This window comes from Pogona vitticeps, chromosome 5 (genome assembly GCF_051106095.1).
Source record: "Pogona vitticeps strain Pit_001003342236 chromosome 5, PviZW2.1, whole genome shotgun sequence".
In the NCBI taxonomy this organism is placed as follows: domain Eukaryota; kingdom Metazoa; phylum Chordata; class Lepidosauria; order Squamata; family Agamidae; genus Pogona; species Pogona vitticeps.
In genome coordinates, this window is record NC_135787.1 from 59,788,733 (window position 1) to 59,804,153 (window position 15,421).

Consider the following 15,421-nt stretch of genomic DNA (forward strand, 5'->3'; position numbering starts at 1 on the left):
ATATGAAAGATAATCCCCACCACTTGACTATGCAGTTTCATGCCTAATGCAGTACTTCTGCTAATAAGAAGCTACAGTTAAAAAATTAAAAATATAATTACAAATGAAAGAGCACAAGATTGTTATTATATATGTTAATCAACAAGAACCGAGCTCTTGACTCTCTTACTTTGAACAGAGATCTCCCACTGCTTATGCAGAGCCTCCTATCTCCTCTTGAAGAAAGCCTTTGCCTTCGAGAAAGTGACTGTTGCTCTCTGTGCCTGCAGCAAGTCCCTCCTGTGTTCTGTCAGTAACAGCAAGGGAGAGAGGCCCCTCCATACAACTTTGGGGAAACTCAGTCTCTTGAAGCTTGTTCCTTGCTGTTAAGGACTCATTAGGCATTATAGTACAATTAGGACAATACTTATGTGAGCATATAATGGTAATTGACTAGCTAATAATCTGTATTAATGGAAATAGAAAAGAGTGTTTCCTTTGATAGCTGAGTGGTTTCTGTTAATCCAGAATATTTATTGCAATTTCTAACTCTCCCCTCCTTTTCTTCTTGCCTTGAAAGCTTTGAATCTTCTGTAGTCCTCTGATTTTGACTCCTTTTGGCAAATCTCCTCACACTGCTATAACATTCTTGAAGAGATACATGTTTCCTTAGCACCTGAAAATTAATATACCTTGAATACAGTTGTTATGCTACAAATATGAGATAAATTTCAGATGTCCAAAAAGTTAGATTTATCAGCCCAATAAATATATGTCATGGAGATTTTACCCTTTTATCCATTAATGTCTAAGTGATCAAGAAAGTCTAAAGGCTCTTGGCTTTTGTCACTTCATGCATTATTGTTTCTGATATGTACACATTTCATGCACTTAGGGGACATTTTAAAATAGTGCCTTATTTGTTTTTTTTTTAAATGAATATGATTCTTTCCAAAGTTTTGTAGAAAGCTTTTGCTTCTACTCTATGTAAAACAACAGTGGGCAAATCCAGACAGAATTAAACACTTTTAAGATTCATTGTTCATTATAAGAGGGAAGACATCATAATAGTTTTTCTACCCACGAAACAATTAAATATTGCTTTCCTTGTGTGCTATATTTTAGTAAAAATTCCACTCAAATAATTGGAAGAGAAAGGCGGATGATAACTTTATTAAACCACTAACATTTCACACACAGAGATGGTTGGTTTCAGATGTCACCTTTGGCAATGTAGGAATGTCCAAAATGTATTAGACAAAGTGCAACCCATAAATGCCTCAATTCAATCCATATCCAACCATCTATGAGCCGATTCTGCTACCCTGATATTGGAACTTGCTTTAACCAAGGGACCTGGCTTGCACATCTGGCAATGGATTTTATGGGGTTTTTTTCTGCACCATCCTCAGCTGCATAATGCCCAACAAAGACTCATGCAGGGTTGAAAGCTAGCTTCCATGACCAAGATCTTAATGGTCTAATAACAGCATCACCCATCCTTATCTTTGAACTATGTATAAGGACCACATACTTTTTTTCTTCCTTGTAATATAGTTGGATTAAAGAAACAACTTACCTTAAATGCAGGCAGATAGACATTAAGTTTATAGAATAAAAAATACAAGACAATAAAATGAATTATATTATGTACAGCCACAGATTACCTTACTTCACAGATTCACATGATGAATATGGGAAGTTCTAACTTCCTTGTTTGAATGCAAACATTATATATAAATTTAAGTATAACAGTGAATAATTTGATCAAAGGCCCAGAGCTCGGTATAGTAGCAAATGGAAAACAGGACAACAAGGGCTGAAATAGATCAGATTGAAAAACAGAGCCTTTAGTTTAGATTCCTGGATTAAAGCTAACCTGGATACTTATTGATGATTTATATTAAAAAAAGAATAAAACTGAACATGCATGAACTGTTGCAGGACCATAGCAGACAAGCTTCCTTTGTGTAAGAAATGGGATGTTTCTTGACATTATATGCAATGCTTTTGCAAACAGACCCAGACCAGCCAATGCCCACAGAATGCCACAAACTTTGTTTTCATATTCCAGTTATTGTTCTAGGTACTATACAAACCCTCTTCATGGATTGCTGCCTTGTTGTGGCAAGGGGGCTTGAGTAACTCAGAGAAGCTATGGGCTATGCCGTGCAGGGACACCCAAGATGGACAGGTCATAGTGGAGAGTTCCGTCTGCAATCCACCTGGAGTAGGAATTGGCAAGGCCCCATGAACAGAAACAACAGGCTAAAAGATATGATGCTGGAATATGGGCCCCTCAGGTCAGAAGGCATCCAACATGTTACAGAGGAAGAGCAGAGGACAAGTACAAGTAGCTCCAGAGCTGATGAAGTGGTTAGGCCAAAGCTGAAAGGATACTCAACTGTGAACATGCGTGGAAGTGAAAGGAAAGTCTGATGCTGCAAAGAAAAATACTGCATAGGAACCTGGAATGTAAGATCTATGAACCTTGGGAAGCTGGATGTGGTCAAAGAGGAGATGGCAAGAATAAACATTGACATCCTGGGCGTCAGTGAACTAAAATGGACAGGAATGGGCGAATTCAGTTCAGATGATTATCATATCTACTATTGTGGGCAAGAATCCCATAGAAGGAATGGAGTAGCCTTCATAGTCAACAAAAGAGTGGGAAAAGCTGTAATGGGATATAATCTCAAAAATGATAGAATGATTTCAATACGAATCCAAGGCAGGCCTTTCAACATCACAATAATCCAAGTTTATGCACCAACCACCAATGCTGAGGAGACTGAATTTGACCAATTTTATGAAGACTTACTACACCTTCTAGAACTGACACCAAAGAAAGATGTTCTTCTCATTGTAGGGAATTGGAATGCTAAAGTAGGGAGTCAAGTGATAAAAGTAACAACAGGAAAGTTTGGCCTTGGAGTTCAAAACGAAGCAGGGCAAAGGCTAATAAAGTTTTGTCAAGAGAACAAGTTGGTCATCACAAACACTCTTTTCCAACAACACAAGAGGCGGCTCTACACATGGACATCACCAGATGAACAATACCAAAATCAGATCGATTATATTCTCTGCAGCCAAAGATGGAGAAGCTCTATACAGTCAGCAAAAACAAGACCTGGAGCTGATTGTGGCTCTGATCATCAGCTTCTCATAGCAAAAATCCAGCTTAAACTGAAAAGAGTAGGAAAAACCACTGGGCTAGTCAGGTATAATCTAAACCGAATTAAAGGAACATTTTGCGCAAAGATGGACATGATAAAGGACAAAAATGGTAGGGACCTCACAGAAGCAGAAGACATCAAGAAGAGGTGACAAGAATGCACATAGGAATTATATCAGAAAGATCTGGATGTCCCGGACAACCCAGATAGTGTGGTTACTGACCTTGAGCCAGACATTCTGGTGAGTGAAGTCAAGTGGGCCTTAGAAAGCTTGTCTAACAACAAGGCCAGTGAAGGTGATGGCATTCCAGTTGAACTATTTAAAATCTTAAAAAATGATGCTGTTAAGTTGCTACATTCAATATGCCAGCAAGTTTGGAAAACTCAGCAGTGGCCAGAGGACTGGAAAAGATCAGTCTACATCCCAATCCCAAACAAGGGTAGTGCCAAAGAATGCTCCAACTACCGTACAATTGCACTCATTTCACATGCTAGCAAGGTTATGCTCAAAATCCTCCAAGGTAGGCTTCAGCAGCATCTGGACCAAGAACTCCCAGAAGTACAAGCTGGATTTTGAAGGGGCAGAGAAACTAGAGACCAAATTGCTAACATGCACTGGATTATGGAGAAAGCCAGAGAGTTCCAGAAAAAACATCTACTTCTGCTTCATTGGCTATGCAAAAGCCTTTGACTGTGTGGACCACAGCAAACTATGGCAAGTTCTTAAAGAAATGGGAGTGCCTGACCACCTTATCTATCTCCTGAGAAACCTGTACGTGAGGCAGGAAGCAACAGTTAGAACTGGATATGGAACAACTGATTGGTTCAAAATTGGGAAAGGAGTTTGACAAGGCTTTATATTGTCCCCCTGCTTATTTAATTTATATGCAGAATACACCATGCGAAAGGCTGGACTGGAGGAATTCCAAGCCTGAATTAAGATTGTCGGAAGAAATATCAGCAGCCTCCGATACGCAGATGATACCACTTTGATGGCAGAAAGTGAGAAGGAATTAAAGAACCTTGTAATGAGGGTGAAAGAGGAGAATGCAAAAAACGGTCTGAAGCTCAACATCAAAAAAACTAAAATCATGGCCAGTGGTCCCATCACCTCCTGGGAAATAGAAGGGGAAGATATGGAGGCAGTGACAGATTTTACTTTTTTGGACTCCATAATCACTGCAGATGGTGACAGTAGCCACGAAATTGAAAGAGGGCTGCTTCTTAGGAGGAAAGCGATGACAGATCTCGACAGCATCTTAAAAAGCAGAGACATCACCTTGCCAACAAAAGTCCGAATAGTCAAAGCTATAGTTTTTCCGGTAGTGATGTATGGAAGTGAGAGCTGGACCATAAAGAAAGCTGACTGCCAAAGAATTGATGCTTTTGAATTGAGGTGCTGGAGGAGCCTCTTGAGAGTTCCCTGGACTGCAAGGAGAACAAACCTATCCATTCTAAAGGAAATCAAGCCTGAGTGCTCACTGGAAGGACAGATCCTGAAGCTGAGGCTCCAATACTTTGGCCATCTCATGAGAAGAGAAGACTCCCTGGAAAAGACCCTGATGTTAGGAAAGTGTGAAGGAAAGAGGAGAAGGGGATGACAGAGGATGAGATGGTTAGACAGTGTCATCGAAGCTACCAACATGAATTTGACCAAGCTACGGGAGGCAGTGGAAGACAGGAGAGCCTGGCGTGCTCTGGTCCATGGGGTCACGAAGAGTTGGACACGACTAAATGACTAAACAACAACAACTATAGAAACATTACATAAAGGTCAACCACTGCTTATTGAAAACATGTTTTATAGATGGGGAATAGAGATGTGTTTCTTTGGAAGACAAAGATATTTTGTAACATAACAGTCTCCCTAATTTCTCTCTTGTGTCTGGTGTTGGTTGGTTTTTGTTGTTAACACAGAAAGATATAAATCATTCAGAGTTTGCTGTAGAAAGAAACTGCTTGCTGATAACTTGGAAGAAGAGAGTAAGATCTACTAGTTAGGATGGGACTTACATCTGAGTAGATGAGAGGAGAGTTGTAACTAAAGTCTGATAATGAGCAATTGCCAAAATTGTTATTTAGTAGAATAATTTTTTCAGTGATTTTTTTCAGTGTTATAAAATGACTTTTTCTTGACCATTATAAATATTTTTCTCCTTCCAGCTTGCCAGATAGTTGTTGTGACATATTTTAAAATAATAAATAAATATTCCTACATTACAGTTGAAATGCAGTCCACATCAGGAGACATATGCCATATATTCCAATACATTCATGTAGACGTTGTTTAGCTCTGAGGGTAGCAACTGTATTAAGAACTGAATTGTCCAACTCTTAGATGAATTACTCTGTACAGTGAGAGCTCAATATGATTTTAGGCGGTTTATGCAGGCCTGCTATACTGGCACACCAAACTGAGAATCAAAAGGTTCCAGGATGAATCTGTAACATCACCACTTAGAAGGAGCAGGCTGCAATGTGAGAAATCTTTACGGTATTGGAGAGCCGCTGCCAATCACAACATGCAGTGCTGGGCCTGATGGACAAATAGTCTGGTCTGAAAAGAGCAGGGAGACAGGATATCACAAGGCAGTCAAAAGAAAGTTTCTACTGAAATTAACTATTCCGAGTCCAAATTAAATATATGTTTGGTTTATCGATCAAAAGGAGGATAAGGGCACTTGGCAACCTAGCAGATATTCCTTTATATATATTATGGCTGTTCTTGCTGCTGCAGTCGGGGTAAAAGATAACAGTTGTTTTCTTATGAACAAGAGAGGTAAGGATACATGCTGTACACATCTTGACACTTGCAAATCTTTCACAACAATGTTTTGCTTGCATATTCTAATGTTATATATGAAAATAAAACCCTGCTATCTCCCAACCAATTACAAAACAAAATCAAGCTTATTTGCTGAATGCTTACTGACACAAACTCATGTAAATCTGTATTTTCCACTTTTCCACTAGGGTCTCTCTGTTTGACAGCTTACCTGGGGGCCCTGTTTGTGGCCTAGTGAGTCACCAAAGCACAGGAAGGCCTGCTGCCATTTCCCTCATCTCTTTCCCAGACTGCCCTCTATGCCTGTATAGGAATAGATAGACATGGAGAGAGATGGACATTTGGCCATATCTCAAGCAAGCAATTCTATTCCCCGAAGGAATATGGAGTGGGAAGGGTGGTGGCTAACGAGCCAAGCCCAACTCAGTCACAGACACCCCCACAGCTGGTATCAAGGAGATTCTCATTTTGCCCCCAGAGAGTATGGGTAGGTTTGGTTACAGCATTGGCAAACCCAGCATTGGGCTGAGAAGGTGGGCATCTGTTGACAAGCAGGCCACCTGATACACGGACCTACTCCTTATGCTGTGCCAACAGTTTCCGATGCAGCCAATCCAAGCCAGTGCCAATTTATATCCATTTTCAAACTAATCTGGTAAACCATAAATAATTGATATGTGTTTAATTGGCATAGGAGTGTTTGGGGTTGCCTTGCCTGGGTCTGCAAGAATGCCCTGCTTCTAGGTGCAGAAGCATTGTCTCATTTAATGAGCCCCTCTGAGCTCCCCAAAATACCTTCAGCAGCAATACTGCAGGAATGACAGCAACTGCAGGAGGTATCCCATAGGAAGGGATTAAAGCAAGTAGGGGAGAGCAGAAGGAAGTGCTGGGAAATGATTGTCTCAGACTAAGCAAGTAATTGTAAATCTATGTGAAGTATATAAGGAGAAGGGCAGAGCAGCCCATGTAAACTCCAGGGAAGCATCCCATTAATTCTATCTGTTTTCCAAGAAAACAAAAGAAGCAACAATTAAACCTAGTGGACCTCCTGCTATTAAATGTTGTACCTGATGGTATCTGCTATACTTCTGACATAACTAGCAGAAACATAAATGGAATTAAATACATTTAAAAGAACTACACTTTGAGTAGCGAGAGTTCGTGTCTTACACAAGTGGTGTTCTTTAAGAGAGAATTAAGAGAGGGAAACTGGGGCCACAGTACTATACAGACATTTTTACGGAATTAGTAGTATTTCCATATGAGTAAATGCACAGTAGACTGCATCCTGTAACATTTAATTTGGTACTAATTCATTTCTAATGATAGCACAAACTATAGCACAGACTTGCTCAACTAGCCTGTAATTGCATTTCAGTTTTCTTTTAAATATTTGTAAGTGGTATAGACTTTGTCCCAGACATGGAAAAAATGCATGAACATCCAAGAACATAGATGTTATATGAAAAAGATTGAGAATTTGGTCATTGTTTTTGTATGAAAAACAACACTGAATCTTTTGTCCACTTAGGACTGTATGTGTATCTCACAAGGAGCAAATGTGTTTCCTTAGAAGAATAATTACAATAATGACAAATAAAGGGTTAATATAAACCATAAAACAGAGTGTTTAATGGGAGAATTTAAGAGCAGATAAGAAATATAGCATCACACATATTCTCCCATAATTGTACAGTCCTCCAGAGATAATGGATATCATTATCAACGGCGCCTGTCCTAGGAAACTTGGCAAGGTTATGATTGTTTGTTACAGCTTTGGTTATATTAACATACACATTAATATTTATAAATATTTGATGTCATGTTAATTTTTCATATAAGATGATTTATGGAATGTTGTTGTGTTCTGTTAGAGGGCATTTACTACAGGCTTCAAAAGGGAACCGGATTGATGCATGTTCTTTAAGGGGACTTGACTGTATATTACTGTTACATACAGACAATGAATCATTCTAGGGAAAAGTGATTCAAAAATAAATTATCTGAATTGTGGAAAAAGCTCCATTAACATTTTAAATAAAACATAATGAAGGAATCCATACTGAAGTACTTCATATGTCTTATTAAACAACAGGCATTTCTTGTCAAATAGAGCAAAAACTACTAAAGGGATGTATCTAAATAATATATTCCACTACTTTATGCCCATTTTTTCTTTGGTCGCCATTCTAAATTAAATTATGATAAAGGGTGGATCATTCATATTATCCTTATTATGGGCTAATACATAAGTACAATGAATGGATAACTTGAAATTCATATTCTGAGTGAACTACTTTTCTTATTTTCCTTTATGAGCAGAATATTTGAAATAGTAGCAACATATGATTCAACTAGCAACTTTCAGTTTCTCTATATACTTGTCAGTAATGTATAGAATTTATTCATTAAAAACTTTATAAATTCAAGCTAGGGAATAGAGAAAAGCATGGAGCTTAAATATCCATCTCATCCCAAACACTCAGGATAGATGTATGTTTATGTGATTTATATATGTAAGATAGAAATGTGTGTGTGTGAAAGAGAGTTATATTTGCAAGATGTGTGTGAGAGACACTCATATCTACCTATGTAGAATTGACTTGATGACACACAGTTATTATAGTATCTTTGTATCGATCAATCTGTGTAGCATACAGGTTCATATCAGTATCTTGAATTACACTTGATGAAGTTTGTTGTACTGTACTGTCTTTTCAAATTTAACTTCATCATTCTTGTTGTGGCCCTTGACAGGGAACATGTTCATCCATCTGCTCCATTCACCTCTCAGTTTCAACAGCAGGATCAGTGCAAGGCTGCATAAGATGTGTCCAGTCCTTTCCTTCTATGCTTTATCTTTCTGTTCTTCCCTCCTTCCAGGAATTTATATGCAGTCATATCAAGACTGCATATAAATTGCCAGTCCCATAATGCTGAGGAACAGCCTCTATGTCTGTTAGCCTGGGCTATAGCTGGGAACTGTTCTGGCCAGACTAGGTAAATCACATTTTGAAGGATAAGAGTTTGAAGAATAAGTTCATTTTCTTTAATAAAGTCATTGAATAAAAAAAATTGGAATAGCTGCCTTTTAATTGTGAGCAATAGGAATCCTCTGCTTCCTAAGAGAAGGACGATGATAATCTTCCTGTTTGGGCTGGTTTAGGATACAGATTGGCCTTGAAAGAAGCTAACTTGATTGCAGTTAGTTTCCTCATTCTGCACTTTAAAATCAGTTCTCTTCAATAAAAATTCATTTTGGGCAGAGACATGTCCTCTACATTCTCTTAAATTTAGTACTGTGAATTAGAGCATTCAGCATCATGACTTTTTTTGCTCACTCACTTTTGCGGCTTTTTTTTTTGCAAGACAGAGAATGCTATCTCCCTTGTTATACCATCTCTAAATAGAGAAATAGATATTTTGCTTTATATCTGATCGATTTCCATTCTGTTCAGGAATCCCAAGAAGAGTCTGACCCGCCCCATAAAAATGCTAACTCACAAGACTGGCACTGAAGAAGCTTATATATCTCTTACTCTTTAAAATATTATTTTCCAGCCTCACTCTTTCCATTTTCTTTTCTTCTCTCTCTCTCTCTCTCTCTCTCTCTCTCTCTCTCTCTCTCTCTTTTACAGTTGGTGTTTGAGTAACACTGAATTCTATTTGCCTTGGTTATTCAGCCATGGGCTTTAGGGATAACCCCTTATTAGTTTGGCCAACATCAAGCTCCTCGTTTCACAGACAGCTAGGACATTTCTTCAAGAAGTGCAGCTTTCAAGCCACCTGAACACAATGAATATGTATTACAAGCAAAGTGAATTCATCTAGCCCATTCTCATGTATTCACTGATGCAGAAAGACATGTGGCAGATTTAAGAGAGGAGTGGGGGATTCACTGTGCATGTATGTATCTTGTACCACATAGAGGACTGTTTCTGACTGATCCTGTCTTATTCTCTGTGGGGTCTGGTATTCACTTGATATTACCCTTATGGTATATTTTATAGCATTTTTGAATCACACAAACTTTATGTTGATCCATGTTTGTTGTAACATTATGTGTTACAAGCTAAATAAAAATATGTTTATATTGCAGCTCTTCAATTTTGCCATTTTTTTTGGTATTAGCCTTTTTGTTGTTGTTACGTTGATTTTTCATACAGAATGCCAGATGAGGGCTTCACACTTCATAGGAGTAGTTTCCTTAGGGAAGAGAAATCCAAGACAATCTGTGATAATAAGTGTGACTGCCTGGACACAGCAGTGTAATGAAAACGATGGCATATACCACTAGACCTTCTCTGTGGGAAGCATCAGTGTGGGCACCAGATACTGGAAAACGTTGGCATTGTTTCATAGACTGGCAAAATGGAGTAAAAATATTTAGTAATACTTTATACACAAGGTGTGCTCACATCAACTGTTTTTGGAGGGGATTATTTGGAATTTGCCTTAAGATATAGTTCAAATGAAGGCCTGTTATACTGACAATAATTTGCAAGCGGCAGGTTGTAATGTGCATTTTATGAATTCAGTTGCAAGCATATTAGATGTATGAGTTACTGAAAGCTGGTGGAAGTGCCCATCAATTTATTTGTTATACTTCTATCCTGCTTTTCCTCCAATGAGCTCAACATGATGTACATGACTGTCTTTTCCCCCATTTTAGCCTCACAACAACCCCGTGAGAGAGATTGAGCTGAGAGAGTGCAACTGGTCCAAGGTCATGGATAAGTGGGGGTTTCAACCCAAGTCTCCCAAATCCTAGTCCAACACTGGCTATCAATTAAAGGGGCAATGGAGAAGTACTCCATTTGCCTCCTGCTTCCTCTTTCCTCCAAATTTCCAAACCTAGGAAGGTATGGCAAAGGGTCATGATATTTCCATCTTCATTTTTCTAAAAACAGATTGGACTTGTTGTTCTAAGCCCACCATTTTGGCTATAGATAAGGAAAAAGAAATTGGATTTGTGTTTCCTTGTGAAGGTACCCATTTTGAAAATTCTAAAACTGGTAACAGAAAGGAGTGCATCTCGTCTCAGAAATCTGTACAAAGCTTGCAGTCGCCCATGTAAGTAAGTTTTATTATGCGGTCATAGACCCGAATATACAAAGATAGATACATAGAATAAATACATAGTATAGTATAAAATCTTGCTATAGTGTTTTGCGACTTCCTATGTAAAGATTTCACAATGCAAATACAACTAAAAATGCACACATTCAAAAAATGTGCAAAAGGATATTGCTAATCATTATTAAAAACGCATAAAATAATACATCTTTCTCTGCTGGAAAAAATGTCTTGCAAGCTGAGAAATGGAAATGAAATTAGAATGCCTGTGGCACTGTTATTGGCAAAAATGGTGGCAACAAGTTTATCATTGAGAAATTCAAAGAGAACTAGACTGACATCAAGTTATTTCCAGTGTATGTTGAAAAGCCCTGCTCAGGTCTTAGGAGCTAAAGACGGTGGCTTCCTTTATTGAATTAGTCCACTTTATATTCAGTCTTCCTCTTTTCCTACTGCCTTCAACTTTTCCTGGCATTATTGTCTTTTCCAGTATGTCTTGTCTTGTTATTACATGCACAAAATATGGTAGCCTCAGTTTAGCCATTTTTGCTTCCAATGTGTTCATGCTACATTTTATCTAGAATCCGTTTATTTATTTCAGATGCTCCTTGGTATGTACAAAGCTTTCACGTAACATTACATTTGAAATGAATCTTTCTTTTTTTCCTAGTCAGCTTTCTCCACTACCCGGCTTTCACATCCTTCTATTGTTCTCAGGAATACCATACAATTGATGATCTTGGCTTTATTCTTCGGCTATATATCCTTGCATTTCAATATCTGTTCTGGCTCCCTTCTAGCTGCCCTTTCTAATCTCAGTCTTCAGATTTCATGGCTGCAATCTCTATTTGGATTCATGACAGAATAAAGTTTGAATCAATTTATAATTTTAAGTTTTTAATTGACAACTTTAAAGGTATGTAATACTCCTAAATGTCCAAGTTCCAGTTGCATGCATTGTGCATGTCAGAAACTGAATGTCCTTCTGCCTTTAATCTAGATGCATTGTAAAAAACAGTGCTACTTCTGGGTTTTCCGAGCTGTTTGGCCATGTTATTAAGGTTTTTCTTCCTAACGTTTCGCCAGTCTCTGTGGTTGGCATCTTCAGAAGACAAGAGTCAGAGTTCTGTCTGTGATGGCCACAGAGATAGGCGAAACGGTAGGAAGAAAAACCTTAAGAACATGGCCAAACAGCCCAGAAAACCCACAACAAACATTGGATCCCAGCCGTGAAAGACTTTGAGAATACAGCACTACTTCTCTTTAGCTCTTCCCCAGTACCTGATTGTGTGTATTATGATCTGGGAGTCTCATTTTCCAGCACCATCTCTTGTTTTGTTTCATTTTGGGTTGTCCTGTCATAGGGCTTTCAAGGTATAAAATATCCATAAGTGATTTATCATAGGCGTCTTCTCCAAAATATTAACAAGAGTTAACTGGATTTCACTGCCACTGCCTGTGAAAGATCCTCCACAAGTATCTTCTTCCTGATGCCCTTCTATAATTTCTATAATTTCTCAACCTCCATCAGCACTGGAATGATCAATTCTCTTCTGCTGATGTGACCATTCTCACTTGGGTGACTCTGTTAGGGATCTAAACTCATAATGGAATCTGGCCTCCTACTGATACTCTTATGCTTTGCTGACACACCCAGATCCCCTCACCACATTAAGATGTATATCTAAGAGGAGGAAGATGATGCAACCACAGTCATATTCCCTATGGTGGTGAGAGGTTTTAGGAAGAAGCAGAAATTCAGAGGCAATTCAGTCACTGATTTTTATTTATTTTCATCTACAATGAGCAGTGACTGAGCAATATCCTCATAATGTTTCCCTACCTGGATCTTAGGCATGTTAAGCTAGTTTGAAAATAGCTGGTTAGAACCTATGCTAGGTTTGTCAGGTCAGGAGCATTCTGTTCTCTGAGATTTTAAGACTAATGCCTGAGACCTAGAAACAGGCCCTTAAGACGTCACAGGGGATAAATATTTGTTGTCACATAGACAGACAAATATTGCAAAATGAGTTGTGTCTAGAAAAATGTATAATGAATATTAATGCATGGCTTTCACCAACAGCAGCTTTAAAGCATGGTGGACAACAAAGGGGTGCTTCTGAGCATGCCTAAATAACATGTTCTGAACCCTAAAATCTGGGTGCCAAATTGGCACCATCCCAGTCATCTAGATTTCACACCCAGTGTCTTAGACCTTGAGAACAGACCCCAAAACCTGAGCCTTGGGGATAAATCTTAAGTTCGGGCAGACCTAATTGATTTCTGAAGGCAATCAATGAGAATATTCTCTTTTTTTCAATGAGCTATAATGTAGACACATTTTCCAGTGCTTAGTTTAAATAATATATAAGCAGCAAATAGATGGAGGGGGTGGTTCAAAGAGACCCATTGCAGTTTGAATCTCCACTTTCCTGACAACATAGAATATTCAAGATAGAGAAATAATTGACATTTCTCAGTGGCTTTGTACAGTTATATGAAATATTCCACCAATAGCTTTTCTCTAAATCAAAAGGACCAGGACAAAATTCAGGTATCACATGTAGGCGGGGTATAAATCAAATAAATAAATAAATCAAATCAATAAATCAATCAATAAATCAATGAATGAATGAATGAATGAATGAATGAATAAATAAATAAATAAATAAATAAATAAATAAATAAATAAATAAATAAATAAATAAATAAATAAATAAATAAATAAAAGTGTAGTGCCCTTTATTCACAACTACTTGCAATTAGAAGTGGGGATATTTGTATACAAATATGAATATCCCCACACAGCTGGACTGGCTCAGCTGGCCACTTGAATCAGGGAGTGGGAGTACAAGTCTTCCTGCTCAGCTGCTGAGTGGCCAGCTGAGCTGAAAGAGAGCAGAGCTCCGGGCACCATTGGAAGGACTAGCGGGACCAGTGTACCTGTTGTGTACCTGTGGCCAACCTGTGCAAACATGAAACATGAGCTGTTGCTTTCCTTACAGAAGAAAAATTATAATGTACCTAGAATTAAGCCCACAAAGTGCAATAGACTTGTTATTTAAATATGGATCACTTAGACTAGATTAGTGAAGATTATGTAACTGTCAATACAACTGTCCTGCAAAATCTACTTTTGATACTTTCAAAGCCTGTGCTTAATTTTAGTTCTTCCACAACACTAGTGATGTATAGGGAGTGGGATGGATTGTGCCATAATTTTTATTATGTCATATTGTTTTTACTTGGGCTTGATGATGAGATGCAAGAAGAGTGCAACATTGTGTGTGAATACAAGAGGTTGGTCTGGGTTGTGAAGTTCTTTGTTTTTTGTGGTATAGCTTCAATTCTAACTTTTCCCTTCAAACTAAATTTATTTATTTATTTTATCAGATTTATACCCCACCCATTTAGACAAATAGTCTACTCTGGGTGGCATTACAAAATTTAAAAACAATAAAAGAGGTTTTTTTTCTTTGTTTTTGTGTTTTAAACTAAAGGTGCATTTTGCTTTTTGTAAGTAACATAGAAAGTTCTCACCAACGGTGACAATTTGATGATTAGAGTCATTGACTGAAGTCTAGTAACGGAACTTATGCCGTGTAAGGCTGATGACATCACTAGCCATGCAAATTTTTCAGAAATAAACATTTTTCCAGTTCCCCTCCCAAAAGTCCTGAGGCTTTCTTGGATCTTTTTAATCATGGGGAAGTGTGGGACGGGGAAACTCTTTAATTTCCAAAAATAGCCAATTGCTGGTAAAACCATCCTGCCAGCAGCAGTTTTTCAGAAGCAACAGACTTCTGGCCTGTTCCATGGCCTCCATTGGCTTCCCCGTGATGAAAGGGATCTCAAGGAAGCCTCCAGGGTTGGACACTGAACATTTTTTATTTCTGAAAGACCGCTATGGCTAATGATGTCATCGGCCTAATGTTGTATAGGTTAAAGCAACAGGATCTCTCTCTCTCTCTCTCTCTCTCTCTCTCTCTCTCTCTCTCTCTCTCTCTCTCTCTCTTTGTATAACATTCCCCATGAGAAAACCAGAGATGGTGGTAATTTGTGTATAAAAGCAGGTAGGTCTTCCATCAATGAGATTGGTCATTTCTACATTGTTGTGCAAAACAGAAACAGGAAACACAAATAGCTGTGTTTTAACTCAGTAAAATATTTAGGGCAAGTTAAATACAATGAAGGTCTTTTGGATGTGCTTAGGTTTTTAGGAAAACTGAACTCCATTTACATTCATTAATTTGAGTTGTAATTGTCACTCACAATCACTTGGGAAAACTTTACTTTATTAAAAGTAATATTTAAGCATTAAGTCATTATCAGCTAAGTGACCGCCTTAGTTGCCACCGTTCATGCGAGAATTCTTTCGTTCCACTCCTATAAAGTGTTAATATGT

General features: G+C 38.2%; 1 protein-coding gene and 1 long non-coding RNA gene across 5 annotated transcripts in view; one reads left to right on the forward strand and one right to left on the reverse strand.

Annotated features, from left to right (window-relative positions):
- LOC144589400 (uncharacterized) overlaps positions 1–13,737 on the reverse strand; it is a 103,471-nt gene extending 89,734 nt beyond the window's left edge. The window contains exon 1 of the long non-coding RNA XR_013545485.1: positions 170–13,737. This is a non-coding gene — a long non-coding RNA (uncharacterized LOC144589400). The remainder of the gene's footprint in view (positions 1–169) is intronic.
- The window catches only part of TENM3 (teneurin transmembrane protein 3), a 1,852,170-nt gene that overhangs the window by 1,209,048 nt on the left and 627,701 nt on the right, over positions 1–15,421 (forward strand). The gene's annotated exons all lie outside the window — the stretch shown is intronic.